The sequence below is a fragment of the Balaenoptera borealis genome (genome assembly GCF_965194805.1).
Source record: "Balaenoptera borealis genome assembly, chromosome: X".
NCBI lineage: Eukaryota > Metazoa > Chordata > Mammalia > Artiodactyla > Balaenopteridae > Balaenoptera > Balaenoptera borealis.
The window spans coordinates 36715504-36736083 of NC_138881.1; the positions used below are offsets into that span (position 1 = coordinate 36715504).

Genomic DNA, 20580 nt, shown 5'->3' on the forward strand with positions numbered 1-20580 from the left:
ACATATAGATTAAAAGTAAATGGATGGAAGAAAATATACCATACTAACACTAATCAAAAGAAAGCAGGAATCATTATTTTAATTTCAGACAGAGCAAACTTCAAAGCAATGAACATTATCAAGGATAAAGAAGGGTATTACACAATGATAAAGGGGTCAATTCTCCAAAAAGACATAACAATCCCAAATGTGTATGTGCCTAATAACAGAGTGTCAAACTATGTAAGGCCAAAACTAATAAAATTGCAAAGAGAAGTAGATGAGTCCACTATCATAGTTGGAGACTTCAACTCTGTCAGAAATGGACAGATTCAGGTGGCAGAAAATCAGTAAATTATATCAGTAGTTGAATTCAACAACACTATTAATCAACTGCATATACTGACATCTACAGACTATTCATCTAACATCAGCAGAATATACATTCTTAAGCTCACATGGAACATTTACCAAGACAAACCAAATTCTGGGCCAAAAACACACCTTAACAAATTTAAAAGAATAGAAATTATACATCGTCTGCTCTCAGAGAACAATGGAGTTAAACTAGAAATCAATAACAGAAAGATAACTGGAAAATCATAAAATATGTGGAGATTAAGCAACATCCTTCTAAATAACACTTGGAACAAAGAAGAAATCTCAAGAGAAATTTTTAAATATTTTGAACTAAATGAAAACAAAAACACAACTTATCAAAATTTGTGGGATGCAGTAAAAGCAGTGCTTAGAAGGAAATGTGTAGCATTGAATGCATATATTAGAAAATTCAATAACTGAAATGAAAAATTCACTGGAGGGGCTCAAAAGTAGCTTTAAAGTGGGACGAGAAAGAATTAATGAACTTAAAGACAGATCAATGGAGATTATGTAATCTGAAGAACAGAGAAAATAGAATGAAGAAAAATGAACAGAGTTTCAGAAATATCATCCACCATTAAGCACACCAACATCAATGTAATGGGAATGCCAGTAGGAGAGGAAAGAGCAGAAAAAAATATTCAAAAAAATGTCTGAAAAATTCCTAAATTTGATGAAAAGCCTATGCATCCAGGAAGCTCAGCAAATTCCGTGTAGGATAAATTCAAAGAGAACCACAAACAGACATATCACAGTAAAAAATGCGGAAAGCCGAAGACAAGAAGAAAATCTTGAAAGCAGCAAGAAAAAAACGCCTAGTCACTTACAAGGGAACCCCAATAAGATTAACATTTGACTTCTCAGCAAAATAACAAAAGCCAAAAGGCAGTGCGATAACATATTCAAAGTGCTCAAAGAAAAGTCTACCAAGAATCCTATATCTAGCAAAGCTGTCTTTCAGAAATGAAGATGAAATAAAGACATTACCAGATAAACAAAAACTGAGAAAATGTATTGCTAGCACACCCACCTTACAAGAAATACTGAAGAAAGTTCTTCAGGTTGAAAGCAAGTTACCCCAGCCATTTGAATCCACAAGAAAAAACAGTACCAGTAAAGGTAATTATATAATTATAGAAGACAGTGTAAATGCATATTTCTTCTCTTAACTTATTTTTAAAGCAATTATTAAAACAATATGTATATAATAGTATTAGTGGGCCTATAACATATAGAAATGTAATATATTTGCCAATAATAGCACAAAGGAAATGGGTGGTGGCTGACCTGTACTGGACAAAGGAAATGACATCACATAGTAACAAAAATCCATAGGAATAAATGAAGAGAATTAGAAATGATAAATAAGAAGGTTAATATAACCACATATTATGGTTATAATAATATAATGGCATGATATAATGCCATAAATACATACTTGCTCTCCTTTCTTCTCTCTGCTTCTTTAAAAGACATAAAATTATACAAAGTAATAATTACAGCAATGTACTGTTGGGTTTGTAACATATATAAGCTGTAATATATATAATAATAACAGCACAAAAAGGGGGAATGGAATAGAGCTACATAGAAATAACATTTCTGTATCTCACTGGAATTAGTATAAATCTGAAGTAAATTTTGGTAAGTTAAGATGTACAGGGTAAGCCCTAGAGCAACTAAGGAAATAATTCAAAAAATATAGTGAAAAAAATCATTAAATTAACTAAGATTTACATTAGAAAATATTCACTTAATGCAAAATAGAGTAAACAAGGAATAGAGGAAGAAAAGAGATATGACACATACAGAAAACAAAATATAAAATGGTAGCCATAATTCTAACTGTATCAATAAAAACATTAAATGTGCAAGGATTAAACAATCCAATAAAAGAGCAGAGGAGAGGAGAAGATGGCGGAAGAGTAAGACACAGAGATCACCCTCCTCTCCACAGATACATCAGAAATACATGTACACGTGGAACTGCTCCTATAGAACACCGACTGAACGCTAGCAGAAGACCTCAGATCTCCCAAAAGGCAAGAAACTCCCCCACGTACTTGGCCATGTGGATGAAAGGCTCTTGGTGCTCCAGCCAGGCGTCACGGCTGTGCCTCTGAGGTGGGAGAGCCAACTTCAGGACACTGGTCCACAAGAGACCTCCCAGCTCCACATAACACCAAATGGCGAAAATCTCCCAGAGATCTCCATCTCAACACCAAGACCCAGCTTCACTCAACGACCAGCAAGCTACAGTGCTGGACACCCTATGCCAAACAACTAGCAAGACAGGAACACAGCTCCATCCATTAGCAGAGAGGCTGCCTAAAATCATAATAAGGCCACAGACACCCCAAAACACACCACCAGACGTGGACCTGCCCACCAGAAAGACAAGATCCAGCCTCATCCACCAGAACAAAGGCACTAGTCCCCTCTACCAGGAAGCCTACACAACCCACTGAACCAACCTTAGCCACTGGGGACAGACACCAAAAACAACAGGAACTACGAACCTGCAGCCTGCGAAAAGGAGACCCCAAACACAGTAAGATAAGCAAAATGAGAAGACAGAAAAACACACAGCAGATGAAGGAGCAAGGTGAAAACACACCAGACCTAACAAATGAAGAGGAAATAGGCAGTCTACCTGAAAAAGAATTCAGAATAATGATAGTAAAGATGATCCAAAATCTTGGAAATAGAATAGACAAAATGCAAGAAACATTTAACACGGACCTAGAAGAACTAAAGAGGAAACAAGCAACGATGAACAACACAATACATGGAATTAAAAACACTCTAGAAGGGATCAATAGCAGAATAACTGAGGCAGAAGAACGGATAAGTGACCTGGAAGATAAAATAGTGGAAATAACTACTGCAGAGCAGAATAAAGAAAAAAGAATGAAAAGAACTGAGGACAGTCTCAGAGACCTCTGGGACAACATTAAACACACCAACATTCGAATTATAGGGGTCCCAGAAGAAGAAGAGAAAAAGAAAGGGACTGAGAAAATATTTGAAGAGATTATAGTTGAAAACTTCCCTAATATGGGAAAGGAAATAGTTAATCAAGCCCTGGAAACACAGAGAGTCCAACACAGGATAAATCCAAGGAGAAACACGCCAAGACACGTATTAATCAAACTATCAAAAATTAAATATAAAGAAAACATATTAAAAGCAACAAGGGAAAAACAACAAATAACACACAAGGGAATCCCCATAAGGTTAACAGCTGATCTTTCAGCAGAAACTCTGCAAGCCAGAAGAGAGTGGCAGGACATATTTAAAGTAATGAAGGAGAAAAACCTACAACCAAGATTACTCTACCCAGCAAGGATCTCATTCAGATTTGATGGAGAAATTAAAACCTTTACAGACAAGCAAAAGCTGAGAGAGTTCAACACCATCAAACCAGCTTTACAACAAATGCTAAAGGAACTTCTCTAGGCAAGAAACACAAGAGAAGGAAAACACCTACAATAACAAACCCAAAACATTTAAGAAAATGGGAATAGGAACATGCATATCAATAATTACCTTAAATGTAAATGGATTAAATGCTCCCACCAAAAGACACACACTGGCTGAATGGATACAAAAACAAGACCTGTATATTTGCTGTCTACAAGAGACCCACTTCAGACCTAGGGACACATACAGACTGAAAGTGAGGGGATGGAAAAAGATATTCCATGCAAATGGAAATCAAAAGAAAGCTGGAGTAGCAATTCTCATATCAGACAAAACAGACTTTAAAATAAAGACTATTACAAGAAACAAAGAAGGATACTACATAATGATCAAGGGATTGATCCAAGAAGAAGGTATAACAATTGTAAATATTTATGCACCCAACATAGGAGCAACTCAATACATAAGGCAAATACTAACAGCCATAAAAGGGGAAATCAACAGTAACACAATCATACTAGGGGACTTTAACACCCCACTTTCACCAATGCACAGATCATCCAAAATGAAAATAAATAAGGAAACACAAGCTTTAAATGATACATTAAACAAGATGGACTTAATTGATATTTCTAGGACATTCCACCCAAAAACAACAGAATACACATTTTTCTCAAGTGCTCATGGAACATTCTCCAGGACAGATCATATCGTGGGTCACAAATCAAATCTTGGTAAATTTTAGAAAACTGAAATCGTATCAAGTATCTTTTCTGACCACAATGCTATGAGACTAGATATCAATTACAGGAAAAGATCTGTAAAAAATACAAACACATGGAGGCTAAACAATACACTACTTAATAACCAAGTGATCACTGAAGAAATCAAAGGGGAAATCAAAAAATACCTAGAAACAAATGACAATGGAGACAGGACGACCCAAAACCTATGGGATACAGCAAAAGCAGTTCTAAGAGGGAAATTTATAGCAATACAATCCTACCTTAAGAAACAGGAAACATCTCAAAGGAACAACCTAACCTTGCACCTAAAGCAATTAGAGAAAGAAGAACAAAAAAACCCCAAAGTTAGCAGAAGGAAAGAAATTATAAAGATCAGATCAGAAATAAATGAGAAAAAAATGAAGGAAACGATAGCAAAGATCAATAAAACTAAAAGCTGGTTCTTTGAGAAGATAAACAAAATTGATAAACCATTAGCCACACTCATCAAAAAAAAAAGGGAGAAAACTCAAATCAATAGAATTAGAAATGAAAAAGGAGAAGTAACAACTGACACTACAGAAATACAAAGGATCATGAGAGATTACTACAAGCAACTCTATGCCAATAAAATGGACAACCTGGAAGAAATGGACAAATTCTTAGAAATGCACAACCTGCCGAGACTGAACCAGGAAGAAGTAGAAAATATGAACAGACCAATCACAAGCACTGAAATTGTAACTCTGATTAAAAATCTTCCAACAGACAAAAGCCCAGGACCACATGGCTTCACAGGCGAATTCTACCAAACATTTAGAGAAGAGCTAGCACCTATCCTTCTCAAACTCTTCCAAAATACTGCAGAGGGAGGAACACTCCCCAACTCATTCTACGAGGCCACCATCACCCTGATACCAAAACCAGGCAAAGATGTCACAAAGAAAGAAAACTACAGGCCAATATCACTGATGAACATAGATGCAAAAATCCTCAACAAAATACTAGCAAACAGAATCCAACAGTATATTAAAAGGATCATACACCATGATCAAGTGGGGTTTATTCCAGGAATGCAAGGATTCTTCAATATACGCAAATCAATCAACATGATACACCATATTAACAAATTGAAGGAGAAAAACCATATGATCATCTCAATAGATGCAGAGAAAGCTTTCAACAAAATTCAACACCCATTTATGATAAAAGCCCTGCAGAAAGTAGGCATAGAGGGAACTTTCCTCAACACAATAAAGGCCATATATGACAAACCCACAGCCAACATCATCCTCAATGGTGAAAAACTGAAACCATTTCCACTAAGATCAGGAACAAGACAAGGTTGCCCACTCTCACCACTATTATTCAACATAGTTTTGGAAGTGTTAGCCACAGCAATCAGAGAAGAAAAAGAAATAAAAGGAATCCAAATTGGAAAAGAAGAAGTAAAGCTGTCACTGTTTGCAGATGACATGTTACTATACATAGAGAATCCTAAAGATGCTACCAGAAAACTACTAGAGCTAATCAATGAATTTCGTAAAGTAGCAGGATACAAAACTAATGCACAGAAATCTCTTGCGTTCCTATACACTAATGATGAAAAATCTGAAGGTGAAATTAAGAAAACACTCCCATTTACAACTGCAACAAAAAGAATAAAATATCTAGGAATAAACCCACCTAAGGAGACAAAAGACCTGTATGCAGAAAATTATAAGACACTGATGAAAGAAATTAAAGATGATACAAATAGATGGAGAGATATACCATGTTCTTGGATTGGAAGAATCAACATTGTGAAAATGACTCTACTACCCAAAGCAATCTACAGATTCAATGCAATCCCTATCAAACTACCACTGGCATTTTTCACAGAACTAGAACAAGAAATTTCACAATTTGTATGGAAACACACAAGATCCCGAATAGCCAAAGCAATCTTGAGAACGAAAAATGGAGCTGGAGGAATCAGGCTCCCTGACTTCAGACTATACTACAAAGCTACAGTAATCAAGACAGTATGGTACTGGCACAAAAACAGAAATATAGATCAATGGAACAGGATAGAAAGCCCAGAGATAAACCCACACACATATGGTCACCTTATCTTTGATAAAGGAGGCAAGAATATACAATGGAGAAAAGACAGTCTCTTCAATAAGTGGTGCTGGGAAAACTGGACAGCTACATGTAAAAGTATGAAATTAGAACACTCCCTAACACCATACACAAAAATAAACTCAAAATGGATTAAAGACCTAAATGTAAGGCCAGACACTATCAAACTCTGAGAGGAAAACATAGGCAGAACACTCTATGACATAAATCACAGCAAGATCCTTTTTGACCCAGCTCCTAGAGAAATGGAAATAAAAACAAAAATAAACAAACGGGACCTAATGAAACCTGAAAGCTTTTGCACAGCAAAGGAAACCATAAACAAGACGAAAACACAACCCTCAGAATGGGAGAAAATATTTGCAAATGAAGCAACTGACAAAGGATTAATCTCCAAAATTTACAAGCAGCTCATGCAGCTCAATATCAAAAAAACAAACAACCCAATCCAAAAATGGGCAGAAGACCTAAATAGACATTTCTCCAAAGAAGATATACAGATTGCCAACAAACACATGAAAGAATGCTCAACATCATTAATCATTAGAGAAATGCAAATCAGAACTACGCTAAGATATCATCTCACACCGGTCAGAATGGCCATCATCAAAAAATCTACGAACAGTAAATGCTGGAGAGGGTGTGGAGAAAGGGGAACACTCTTGCACTGTTGGCGGGAATGTAAATTGATACAGCCACTATGGAGAACAGTATGGAGGTTCCTTAAAAAACTAAAAATAGAACTACCATACGACCCAGCAATCCCACTACTGGGCATATACCCTGAGAAAACCAGAATTCAAAAAGAGTCATGTACCAAAATATTCATTGCAGCTCTATTTACAATAGACAGGACATGGAAGCAACCTAAGTGTCCATCATCAGATGAATGGATAAAGAAGATGTGGCACATATATACAATGGAATATTACTCAGCCATAAAAGGAAACGAAATTGAGTTATTTGTAGTGAGGTGGATGGACCTAGAGTCTGTCCTACAGAGTGAAGTAAGTCAGAAAGAGAAAAACAAATACAGTATGCTAACACATATATATGGAATCTAAGGGGAAAAAAAAGGTCATGAAAAACCTAGTGGCAAGATGGGAATAAAGACACAGACCTACTAGAGAATGGACTTGAGGATATGGGGAGGGGGAAGGGTAAGCTGTGACAAAGTGAGAGAGTGGCATGGACATATATACACTACCAAACGTAAAATAGATAGCTAGTGGGAAGCAACCGCATAGCACAGGGAGATCAGCTTGGTGCTTTGTGACCACCTAGAGGGGTGGGATGGGGAGGGTGGGAGGGAGGGACATGCAAGAGGGAAGAGATATGGGAACATATGTATATGTATAACTGATTCACTTTGCTATAAAGTAGAAACTAACACACCATTGTAAAGCAATTATACTCCAATAAAGATGTTAAAAAAAAAGTGAACTAAAAAAAAAGCAGAGACTGTTAGACTGGATTAAAATACAAGATCCAACTATATGCTGTCACAATTTAGATTCAAAGATACAAATAGATTGAAAGTAAAAGGATGGAAAAAGATATATGGTGCAAACAGCAACCACAAGAAAGCTGGAGTGGCTATACTAATATCAAATAAAATAGACTTTAAAACAAAAAAAAATGTTACTAGAGATTAAAAAGTATATTTTATAATGATAAAAGGGTTAATACATCTGGAAGATAAAACAAGTATAAACATATATGCACCTAACAACCCAAAATACATGAAGTAAAAACTGACAAACATTAAGGGAGAAATGGACAAGTCAACAATAATGGAAACTTCAATAGCCCCCAGTCAATAATGGATAGAACAATTAGGTAGAAGGCCTAACTGGCAGATGATCAACAAGGAAATAAGACACTTGAGCAGCATTATAAACCAACTAAACAGACACCCATAGAACACTTCACTCAATAACAGCAGAATATAAATTCTTCTCAAGTGCACAGAAACATTCTCCAAATAAGACCATATGTTAGGCCAGAAAATAAACCTCAAAGAAAGAGAAAAACAAATATCATATGGTAAGGCATATATGTGGAATCTAGAAAAATGGTACAGATGAACCTGTTTGCAAGGCAAAAATAGAGACACAGACGTAGAGAACAAAAGTATGGACACCAAGGGGCGAAGGGGGGGATGGGATGAGCTGCAAGATTGAGATTGACATATATACACTAATATGTATAAAATAAATAACTAATGAGAACCTGCTGTATAGCATAGGGAACTCTACTTAATGCTCTGTGGTGACCTAAATGGGACGGAAATTCGAAAAAGAAAGGATATATGTATACATATAGCTGATTCACTTCACTGTACAGCAGAAGTTAACATTATAAAGCAACTATACCCCAATAAAAAAATTTAATAAGTAAATAAAAGGATTGAAATAATAGGAAGTATGTTCTCTAATCACAACAGAATGATATTAGAAATCAATAAGTGAAAGAAATTTGGAAAACTCATAAATAAGAGAAAATTAAACAACACACTCCACTCTGACTTGCTTGAGACATTTTCTGAGGTGTTTGAGACTCCTCCTTACTATTTAAGAGTCTTCCTGTCAGACTGAGACACTTTTTGACATGTTTGAGATCCTTCCTCCTTTCTTCTTTTTGGTCACAAATAAGACTTTTTATTTGTCACGACTAAAAGTCTGAATTTTAAACAGATTCTTGGACTGGTGGCTCATTTCCATCACCTTGTTCAACTTTAGTACCTGTCTCATCCCCAGTAGATTTTCCAGAACTACTACCGTCACAATTAAGCCCCATGAGTTTTCCCAATTCAAACATGGGCTTCTTTAGCATCCTTACTTCTCTAACAAAGACATCATGGAGTGGATAAATACATTGGCAAACCTCTTCTATGTCTTTTCCAATGCTGTCTGGAATCAATTTTTTTTTTTTAAAGACTTTTTTTTTTTAAAGGAATTCCTTTATTTTTATTATTTATTTATTTATTTATTTATTTTTGGCTGTGTTGGGTCTTCGTTTCTGTGCAAGGGCTTTCTCTAGTTGCGGCAAGCGGGGGCCACTCTTCATCGCGGTGCGCGGGCCTCTCACTATCGTGGCCTCTCTTGTTGCGGAGCACAAGCTCCAGATGCGCAGGCTCAGTAGTTGTGGCTCACGGGCCCAGTTGCTCCTTGGCATGTGGGATCTTCCCAGACCAGGGCTCGAACCCGTGTCCCCTGCATTAGCAGGCAGATTCTCAACCACTGCGCCACCAGGGAAGCCCTGGAATCAATTTATTGACCACTTCTTTCAAGTCATTTGTCTACACCTCTAGGGTCATGATTTCCATCATCTTCTTCTGGATTTGGCAGACCTGTTGGTGCTAATTATAAGACCTCTTCCAAATCTAATTCTTGCATTTTTAAATAAAATAGACAAAGCAAATAACTTTCAGTAGTCTTGACATTGACATGAGCGTCAACCATGGGCTGCCATTTTTTGACCATGGAGCACATTTTGTCCCAGGTAAACTCCATGCTATGGAAGTTAGTCAGGCAGTTTTGCCCTGAATATCCTCAGTAATTAGCTTGAGTATTCTAAATGCAACTGCACCATTCTGCAGATCAGAAAGGCTCATTTCAAAAACATGATATCATTTGGTTCCTTGAGTTCTCATGACTAGTGTTTTTCCAACATTTCTTATATTGAACACAGCTGGTGCTTTCACATTATACCAGTCTTTCTTAGAAATTGGATCAACCACTTTCTTCTTGGCTCCCTTTTTGCTGCCTTTCATTAGGCGCTTGTTCCTGCCAACTATCAAGGTGCTGCTCAGAGCCCTTCCTTGGTTTTGAGACTCTTTCTGACTTCTCCATCCAGACATGTTTGTGATCCTTCCCTTCCTATTTGAGATTCTCCCTGACTTGTCTGACCCTCTTCCTGACATACGTGAGTGTCTTCCTGGCCTATTTGAGACCCATCCTTAAATATATATATATATACATATAAGAACACTAAGACTTTGCCTGACATTTTTTTTAACATTTTTATTGGAGTATAATTGCTTTACAATGGTGTGTTAGTTTCTGCTTTATAGCAAAATGAATCAGTTATAGATATACATATAACCCCATATCTCTTCCCTCTTGCATCTCCCTCCCTCCCACCCTCCCTATCCCACCCTTCTAGCTGGTCACAAAGCACCGAGCTGATCTCCCTGTGCTATGTGACTGCTTCCCACTAGCTATCTATTTTACATTTGGTAGTGTATATATGTCCATATATACACTACCACTCTCTCACTTTGTCCCAGCTTACCCTTCCCCCTCCCCATGTCCTCAAGTCCATTCTCTAGTAGGTCTGTGTCTTTATTCCCATCTTGCCCCTAGTTTCTTAATGACCTTTTTTTTTTTTTTTTTTTAGATTCCATATATATGTGTTAGCATACAGTATTTGTTTTTCTCTTTCTGACTTACTTCACTCTGTAGGACAGACTCTAGGTCCATCCACCTCACTACAAATAACTCAATTTCGTTTCTTTATATGGTGAGTAATATTCCATTGTATATATGTGCCACATCTTCTTTATCCATTCATCTGTTGATGGACACTTAGGTTGCTTCCATGTCCTGTCTATTGTAAATAGAGCTGCAGTGAACATTGTGGTACATGACTCTTTTTGAATTATGGTTTTCTCAGGTTATATGCACAGTAGTGGGATTGCTGGGTCGTATGGTAGTTCTATTTTTAGTTTTTTAGGGAACCTCCATACTGTTCTCCATAGGGGCTGTAACAATTTACATTCCCACCAACAGTGTATGAGGGTTCCATTTTCTCCACACCCTCTCCAGCATTTATTGTTTCTAGATTTTTTGATGATGGCCATTCTGACCGGTGTGAGATGATATTGCATTGTAGTTTTGATTTACGTTTCTCTAACGACTAATGATGTTCAGCATTCTTTCATGTGTTTGTTGGCAATCTGTATATCTTCTTTGGAGAAATGTCTATTTAGGCCTTCTGCCCATTTTTGGATTGGGGTGTTTGTTTTTTTGATATTGAGCTGCATGAGCTGCTTGTAAATTTTGGAGATTAATCCTTTGTCAGTTGCTTCATTTGCAAATATTTTCTCCCATTCTGAGGGTTGTGTTTTCGTCTTGTTTATGGTTTCCTTTGCTGTGCAAAAGCTTTCAGGTTTCATTAGGTCCCATTTGTTTATTTTTGTTTTTATTTCCATTTCTCTAGGAGCTGGGTCAAAAAGGATCTTGCTGTGATTTATGTCATAGAGTGTTCTGCCTATGTTTTCCTCTAAGACTTTTATAGTGTCTGGCCTTACATTTAGGTCTTTAATCCATTTTGAGTTTATTTTTGTGTATGGTGTTAGGGAGTGTTCTAATTTCATACTTTTACATGTAGCTGTCCAGTTTTCCCAGCACCACTTATTGAAGAGGCTGTCTTTTCTCCATTGTATATTCTTGCCTCCTTTATCAAAGATAAGGTGACCATATGTGTGTGGGTTTATCTCTGGGCTTTCTATCCTGTTCCATTGACCTATATTTCTGTTTTTGTGCCAGTACCATACTGTCTTGATTACTGTAGCTTTGTAGTATAGTCTGAAGTCAGGGAGCCTGATTCCTCCAGCTCCATTTTTCGTTCTCAAGATTGCTTTGGCTATTCGGGGTCTTTTGTGTTTCCATACAAATTGTGAAATTTCTTGTTCTAGTTCTGTGAAAAATGCCAGTGGTAGTTTGATAGGGATTGCATTGAATCTGTAGATTGCTTTGGGTAGTAGAGTCATTTTCACAATGTTGATTCTTCCAATCCAAGAACATGGTATATCTCTCCATCTATTTGTATCATCTTTAATTTCTTTCATCAGTGTCTTATAATTTTCTGCATACAGGTCTTTTGTCTCCTTAGGTAGGTTTATTCCTAGATATTTTATTCTTTTTGTTGCAGTTGTAAATGGGAGTGTTTTCTTAATTTCACTTTCAGATTTTTCATCATTAGTATATAGGAACGCAAGAGATTTCTGTGCATTAGTTTTGTATCCTGCTACTTTACGAAATTCATTGATTAGCTCTAGTAGTTTTCTGGTAGCATCTTTAGGATTCTCTATGTATAGTAACATGTCATCTGCAAACAGTGACAGCTTTACTTCTTCTTTTCCAATTTGGATTCCTTTTATTTCTTTTTCTTCTCTGATTGCTGTGGCTAAAACTTCCAAAACTATGTTGAATAATAGTGGTGAGAGTGGACAACCTTGTCTTGTTCCTGATCTTAGTGGAAGTGGTTTCAGTTTTTCACCATTGAGGATGATGTTGGCTGTGGGTTTGTCATGTATGGCTTTTATTATGTTGAGGTAAGTTCCTTTTATGCCTACTTTCTGAAGGGTTTTTATCATAAATGGGTGTTGAATTTTGTCAAAAGCTTTCTCTGCATCTATTGAGATGATCATATGGTTTTTCTCCTTCAATTTGTTAATATGGTGTATCACACTGATTGATTTGCGTATATTGAAGAATCCTTGCATTCCTGGGATAAACCCCACTTGATCATGGTGTATGATCCTTTTAATGTGCCATTGCATTCTGTTTGCTAGAATTTTGTTGAGGATTTTTGCATCTGGGTTCATCAGTGATATTGGTCTGTAGTTTTTTTTGTGACATCTTTGTCTGGTTTTGGTATCAGGGTGAGGGTGGCCTCATAGAATGAGTTTGGGAGTGTTCCTCCCTCTGCTATATTTTGGAAGAGTTTGAGAAGGACAGGTGTTAGCTCTTCTCTAAATGTTTGATAGAATTCTCCTGTGAAGCCATCTGGTCCAGGGCTTTTGTTTGTTGGAAGATTTTTAATCAGAGTTACAATTTCAGTGCTTGTGATTGGTCTGTTCATATTTTCTACTTCTTCCTGGTTCAGTCTCGGCAGGTTGTGCATTTCTAAGAATTTGTCCATTTCTTCCAGGTTGTCCATTTTATTGGCATAGAGTTGCTTGTAGTAATCTCTCATGATCCTTTGTATTTCTGCAGTGTCAGTTGTTACTTCTCCTTTTTCATTTCTAATTCTATTGATTTGAGTCTTCTCCCTTTTTTTCTTGAGGAGTCTGGCTAATGGCTTATCAATTTTGTTTATCTTCTCAAAGAACCAGCTTTTAGTTTTATTGATCTTTGCTATCGTTTCCTTCATTTTTTTCTCATTTATTTCTGATCTGACCTTTATAATTTCTTTCCTTCTGCTAACTTTGGGGTTTTTTTGTTCTTCTTTCTCTAATTGCTTTAGGTGTCAGGTTAGGTTGTTTATTTGAGTTGTTTCTTGTTTCTTAAGCTAGGATTGTATTGCTATAAACTTCCCTTTTAGATTAGAACTGCTTTTGCTGCATCCCATAGGTTTTGGGTCGTCGTGTTTTCATTGTCATTTGTTTCTAGGTATTTTTTGATTTCCTCTTTGATTTCTTCAGTGATCTCTTGGTTATTAAGTAGTGTATTGTTTAGCCTCCATTTGTTTGTATTTTTAACAGATTTTTTCCTGTAATTGATATCTAGTCTCATAGCATTGTGGTCAGAAAAGATACTTGATACGATTTCAATTTTCTTAAATTTACGAAGGCTTGATTTGTGACCCAAGATATGATCTATCCTGGAGAATGTTCCATGAGCATTTGAGAAGTGTAATCTGTTGTTTTTGGATGGAATGTCCTAGAAATATCAATTAAGTCCATCTTGTTTAATGTATCATTTAAAGCTTGTGTTTCCTTATTTATTTTCATTTTGGATGATCTGTCCAGTGGTGAAAGTGGGGTGTTAAAGTCCCCTACTATGATTGTGTTACTGTCGATTTCCCCTTTTATGGCTGTTAGTATTTGTCTTAGGTATTGAGGTGCTCCTATGTTGGGTGCATAGATATTTACAATTGTTATACCTTCCTCTTGGATCAATCCCTTGATCATTATGTAGTGTCCTTCTTTGTCTCTTGTAATAGTCTTTATTTTAAAGTCTGTTTTGTCTGATATGAGAATTGCTACTCCAGCTTTCTTTTGATTTCCATTTGCATGGAATATCTTTTTCCATCCCCTCACTTTCAGTCTGTATGTGTCCCTAGGTCTGAAGTGGGTCTCTTGTAGACAGCAAATATACAGGTCTTGTTTTTGTATCCATTCAGCCAGTCTATCTTTTGGTTGGAGCATTTAATCCATTTACATTTAAGGTAATTATCGATATGTATGTTCCTATTCCCATCTTCTTAATTATTTTGCGTTTGTTATTGTAGGTGTTTTCCTTCTCTTGTGTTTCTTGCCTAGAGAAGTTCCTTTAGCATTTGTTGTAAAGCTGGTTTGGTGATGCTGAATTCTCTTAGCTTTTGCTTGTCTGTAAAGGTTTTAATTTCTCTGTCAAATCTGAATGAGATCCTTGCTGGATAGAGTAATCTTGGTTGTAGATTTTTCCCTTTCATGACTTTAAATATGTCCTGCCACTCCCTTCTGGCTTGCAGAGTTTCTGCTGAAAGATCAGCTGTTAACCTTATGGGGATTCCCTCGTATGTTATTTGTTGTTTTTCCCTTGCTGCTTTTAATATTTTTTCTTTGTATTTAATTTTTGATAGTTTGATTAATATGTATCTTCGCATGTTTCTCCTTGGATTTATCCTGTATGGGACTCTCTGTGCTTCCTGGACTTGATTAACTATTTCCTTTCCCATATTAGGGAAGTTTTCAACTATAATCTCTTCAAATATTTTCTCAGTCCCTTTCTTTTTCTCTTCTTCTTCTGGGAGCCCTATAATTCGAACGTTGGTGCATTTAATATTGTCCCAGAGGTCTCTGAGACTGTCCTCAGTTCATTCTTTTTTCTTTATTCTGCTCTGCAGTAGTTATTTCCACTATTTTATCTCCAGGTCACTTATCCATTCTTCTGCCTCAGTTATTCTGCTATTGATCCCTTCTAGAGAATTTTTTATTTCATTTATTGTGTTGTTCATGATTGTTTGTTTGCTCTTTAGTTCTTCTAGGTCCCTGTTAAAAGTTTCTTGTATTTGCTCCATTCTATTTCCAAGATTTTGGATCGTCTTTACTATCATTATTCTGAATTCTTTTTCAGGTAGACTGCCTATTTCCTCTTCATTTGTTAGGTCTGGTGGGTTTTTACCTTGCTCCTTCATCTGCTGTGTGTTTCTTTGTCTTCTCACTTTGCTTAACTTACTGTGTTTGGGGTCTCCTTTTCGCAGGCTGCAGATTCTTAGTTCCTGTTGTTTTTGCTGTCTGCCCCCAGTGGCTAAGGTTGGTTCAGTGGGTTGTGTAGGTTTCCTGGTGGAGGGGACTAGTGCCTGTGTTCTGGTGGATGAGGCTGAATCTTGGCTTTCTGGTGGGCAGGTCCACATCTGGTGGTGTGTTTTGGGGTGTCTGTGACCTTATTATGATTTTAGGCAGCCTCTCTGCTAATGGGTGGGGTTGTGTTCCTGTCTTGCTGGTTTGTTTGGCATAGGGTGTCCAGCACTATAGCTTGCTGGTCATTGAGTGGAGTTGGGTCTTGGCGTTGAGATGGAGATCTCTGGGAGATTTTCGCCATCTGATATTATGTGCAGCTGGGAGGTCTCTGGTGGGCCAATGTCCTGAAGTTGGCTCTCCCACCTCAGAGGCACAGCCCTGACGCCTGGCTGGAGCACCAAGAGCCTGTCCTCCACACGGAAAAAGAGAAAATGGGAAAAAATATATTTGTATCATTGCTCCCAAAGTCCACCTCCTCAATTTGGGATGACCTGTTGTCTATTCAGGTATTCCACAGATGCAGGGTACATCAAGTTGACTGTGGAGCTTTAATCCGCTGCTTCTGAGGCTGCTGGGAGAAATTTCCCTTTCTCTTCTTTGTTCGTACAGCTCCTGGGGTTCAGCTTTAGATTTGGACCCGCCTCTGCGTGTAGGTCGCCTGAGGGCATCTGTTCTTCGCTCAGACAGGACGGGGTTAAAGGAGCAGCTGCTTCGGGGGCTCTGGCTCACTCAGGCCGGGGGGAGGGAGCGGTACGGAGGAGGCGGGGCGAGCCTGCGGCGGCAGAGGCCAGCGTGACGTTGCACCAGCCTGAGGCACGCCGTGCGTTCTCCCGGGAAAGTTGTCCCTGGATCACAGGACCCTGGCAGTGGCGGGCTGCACAGGCTCCCAGGAGGGGGGTGTGGATAGTGACCTGCGCTCGCACACAGGCTTCTTGGTGGCGGCAGCAGCAGCCTTAGCGTCTCATGCCCGTCTCTGGGGTCCACGCTGATAGTCGCGGCTCGCGCCCGTGTCTGGAGCTCCTTTAAGCGGCGGTCTTAATCCCCTCTCCTCGCGCACCAGGAAACAAAGAGGCAAGAAAAGGTCTCTTGCCTCTTCAGCAGCTCCAGACTTTTTCCTGGACTCCCTCCCGGCTAGCTGTGGTGCGCTAACCCCTTCAGGCTGTGTTCACACCACCAACCCCAGTCCTCTCCCTGCGATCCGACCAAAGCCCGAGCCTCAGCTCCCAGCCCCCGCCTGCCCCGGTGGGTGAGCAGACAAGCCTCTCGGGCTGGTGAGTGCTGGTCGGCACCAATCCTCCGTGCGGGAATCTCTCCACTTTGCCCTCCGCACCCCTGTGGCTGCGCTCTCCTCCGTGGCTCCGAAGCTCCCCCCTCTGCCACCCGCAGTCTCCACCCGCGAAGGGGCTTCCTAGTGCGTGGAAACCTTTCCTCCTTCACAGTTCCCTCCCACTGGTGCAGGTCCCGTCCCTATTCTTTTGTCTCTGTTTTTTCTTTTTTCTTTTGCCTACCCAGGTACATGGGGAGTTTCTTGCCTTTTGGGAGGTCTGAGATCTTCTGCCAGCGTTCAGTAGGTGTTCTGTAGGAGTTGTTCCACATGTAGATGTATTTCTGATGTATTTGTGGGGAGGAAGGTGATCTCCACATCTTACTCTTCCGCCATCTTGAAGCTCCTCCCCTTCCTGACATCTTTAAGGCCCTTTCAGTTTTGTTTGAGACTCTTTCTGATGATATTGAGACCCTTCCTGAGTGCTGAATCGATCCCTGGTGCAGTCTTAAGAAGAGGCAAAAAGACCGTTAGCCTCAGACCTGAAAGAACCTTTCTTTAAGCATCTAGTCAAGAAATGTCTATGACCATATATCAAGAAAAACTCATCAATACTTTTTCCAACCCTCAATTGCAAATGGAAAATAGAGACTTTTGTTGGTCATTTTCCTAGTCTTTTAATTAAAATTTTCTACAATTTTGTTTGTGTCAGTGTTTTTCATTAGAATATAGTTTTAGCTGTTGTCTTGGAGAACCAAAATAATAATGTCTTACACAATAGAAAGCAGTTCATTTCTCCTTCGCGTTAACACCTGGGCACATGTGGTCCAGGGCTGCCTTCTCAGTACCATGATGGTTCCCAGGCTCCTCTGTCTTATGGAATTGCCATGCCCAGGTGGAGCTTTTCCACATGGTCCAAGATGGCTCATTAGCACATCCCTCTTCCATCTTCCGGCCAAAAAGAGGAGGGAAAAGATAGGGGGTAGCAAACTCTGCCCTTTTAAGGACATGACCCGCAAATTGCACATATCACTTCTCCTCACATATTGTTGGCCAGAATGTAGTCACATGACCATACCTAGCTATAAAGGAAGCTGAGTAATATAGTCTCTATTCTGGGAAGCATTTTACCTTATTAAACTCAGGTTTCTATTACTACCAAAAAAAACCCAAAAAAGACAAAAAGGCTACTGGGGAAAAATGAGCAGTCTCCCATTCTGAAACTTGGAAATTTTTAATTTGGCTTAAAAAAAATTTCCCTCTCTGACAAGAGACAAAAGTGGAATTTTCCTCCCTTTTCTCTTCCTTAACTTGGTAGCTCCCACAGAATAGTTTTAAATTCTAAGCAATGAAAACCAAGGGGGAAAAGGTTGCTGAAAACTGGAGTATTTATTTGTAACCAAAAATTACTTGGACTATCACACTGGTACCTAAAGACCAACCTGAATTTTGTAATTGAATGCCTGTGCATGCAGCAAAAGCTCAGAACATTTTGAGATGCAGAGCAGTATCAGATCACCATCTGGACCATAAATAATTTATACATTTTAAATACCTGGGAATCACATGGGTCAAGAATAAATAATATACGAAATCTCAGTGAGAAAAAAATTCTCCAAACATTGTATCTGTGAATCCAATTTAAACCCTAATGACAGTTCTGAGAATTGGATTAAAATTCAGGAAAGGCCCCTAGTGCTTACGTAAAACTAAATGAACATTATTCTTGATTTTTTAAAATATATAAAGAATGGCTGATCAAATTAAGCTTAAATCTCCACAATCCAGTCATAGGACTGTGGCACCAACCGGGATTGAACTCCACATCCAATGCCCTGTCTTTGGGTAAGACTTTGAGGTAAGACTCCCTTATCAGATTCTGACCAAATAGTGACTTTACACACTGGGCCCTGAGTTTGTGCAATATGGTCAATGCTTTAGGGGTTTTTGAGAGAGTTTGCTGAGGTATCTGATTCTTGAAGAAAGAACACGGTAGAAAGAGATACGGGGGGCTGGTCTTAGTTGGTGGTGAGAAGGTGAGACAGAGCACTGGTCTACCCCAGATCCTGGGGGTGAGGCACTGGCAAGGGGTAAGGTCAAGCTGGACATTGTCATAAAGTCACAAGAGAAGCTCTTCCAGGGTGGAGCCAGGAGCCTGAAGCCTAGAAATAAACTAGGTTAGGAACTGGCAAGGTAACTTGACCACTGACCTTCACCAAGCACTTGTCAGTGACCTTGGTCAGCCTTTACAGGCCCAGCCATCTACCTGCCAACCACTCTCTGGGCAGTGCCTTAAAGGCCCCACAGATGAAGCTTCAGCATTATACTCTCTAGGATGGATTTCAATGAGTTGGTTGGGCATTTTTCTGTCTTACTGGGAAATGAGGGGTCATGTGCAGTCCCCCTGAATTTGAACATGTGTGAACACAAATGTGTGTTTTTGAGTACTGAGAATTTTTATTTCAAATATATTGAAAGAGTTCTTTTGGACTTAGATGTTTGTTTTTATCATCTATCACTTTGGATATACATAAAAAGGAAAATTATATTACAAAATAAATTGGTGAAGGTATTCCTGAGGCTTCTTCACATTCAGAACCCCACTTTTCTGAACTTTTTAAATTGAGGTATAGCATACATAAAGTATATAAAGTGCACTAGTCCTAAAGTTGATTTTCACTTATATGTGGAATCTAAAAAAAAAAAAAACTTGTAGAAGCAGGGGGTAGAATGGCGCTTACCAGGAGCTGGGGGTGGGGGAATGGGAGAGTTGTTGTTTAAGGGTACAAACTTGCAACTAGTAGATAAATAAGTCCTGGACACTATACACAGTACAGTGATTATAGATACCAAAATTGTATTATAAACTTTAAACTTGCTAAGAGACTAGATCTTAATTGTTCCCAACAGTAGAAGAAATGATACTTATGTGACATGATAGAGGTGTTAACTAATGCTACAATGGCAATCATACCACAATATAAATATATCAATCTATATATTGTACACCTTGAACTTACACAATCTTACATGTCAAATATATCTCAATAAATAAAATAAATTTATATATATATAATTGGTGGGAATATAAATTGATACAACCACTTTGGAAAATAGTTTTACAATATGTACTAAAGTTAAACATATTCTTACGAGCAATTCCACTCCTGAGTATATACCCAAGAGAAATGAGTGCATATGTTCACTAAAATACATGTATAAGAACATTCATAGCAGCACTATTCATACTAGTCAACATTGGCAACAACGAAAATGTCCATCAACAGGAGAATGGATAAATACATTGGTGGTATATTCATACAATAGAATAATACACAGCCACGAAAAAGAACAATGACTAAGATACACAATAACATGGGTGAATATCACAGATACCATGATGAATGAAAGAAGCCAGACACAAAAGAGTACATACTGTATGATTCCAT

The 20580-nt window shown here is 38.4% G+C and overlaps 1 long non-coding RNA gene and 2 pseudogenes across 4 annotated transcripts in view; all 3 read right to left on the bottom strand.

Moving 5' to 3' along the window:
- Nucleotides 1-857, bottom strand: part of LOC309620310 (tRNA wybutosine-synthesizing protein 3 homolog) — a 29973-nt pseudogene extending 29116 nt beyond the window's left edge. The window contains exon 1 of the transcript XR_014249877.1: nucleotides 1-857. This exon is cut by the window's left edge and continues 27245 nt beyond it. The product of XR_014249877.1 is annotated as a tRNA wybutosine-synthesizing protein 3 homolog (transcript).
- The window catches only part of LOC309621189, a 185862-nt gene that overhangs the window by 150745 nt on the left and 14537 nt on the right, over nucleotides 1-20580 (bottom strand). The gene's annotated exons all lie outside the window — the stretch shown is intronic.
- LOC309620935 (small ribosomal subunit protein eS1 pseudogene) lies at nucleotides 6442-13915 on the bottom strand (annotated as a pseudogene). Its single transcript has 2 exons — nucleotides 9884-13915; nucleotides 6442-9567 (listed from the first exon to the last, which is right to left on the bottom strand). The product of its transcript is annotated as a small ribosomal subunit protein eS1 pseudogene (transcript).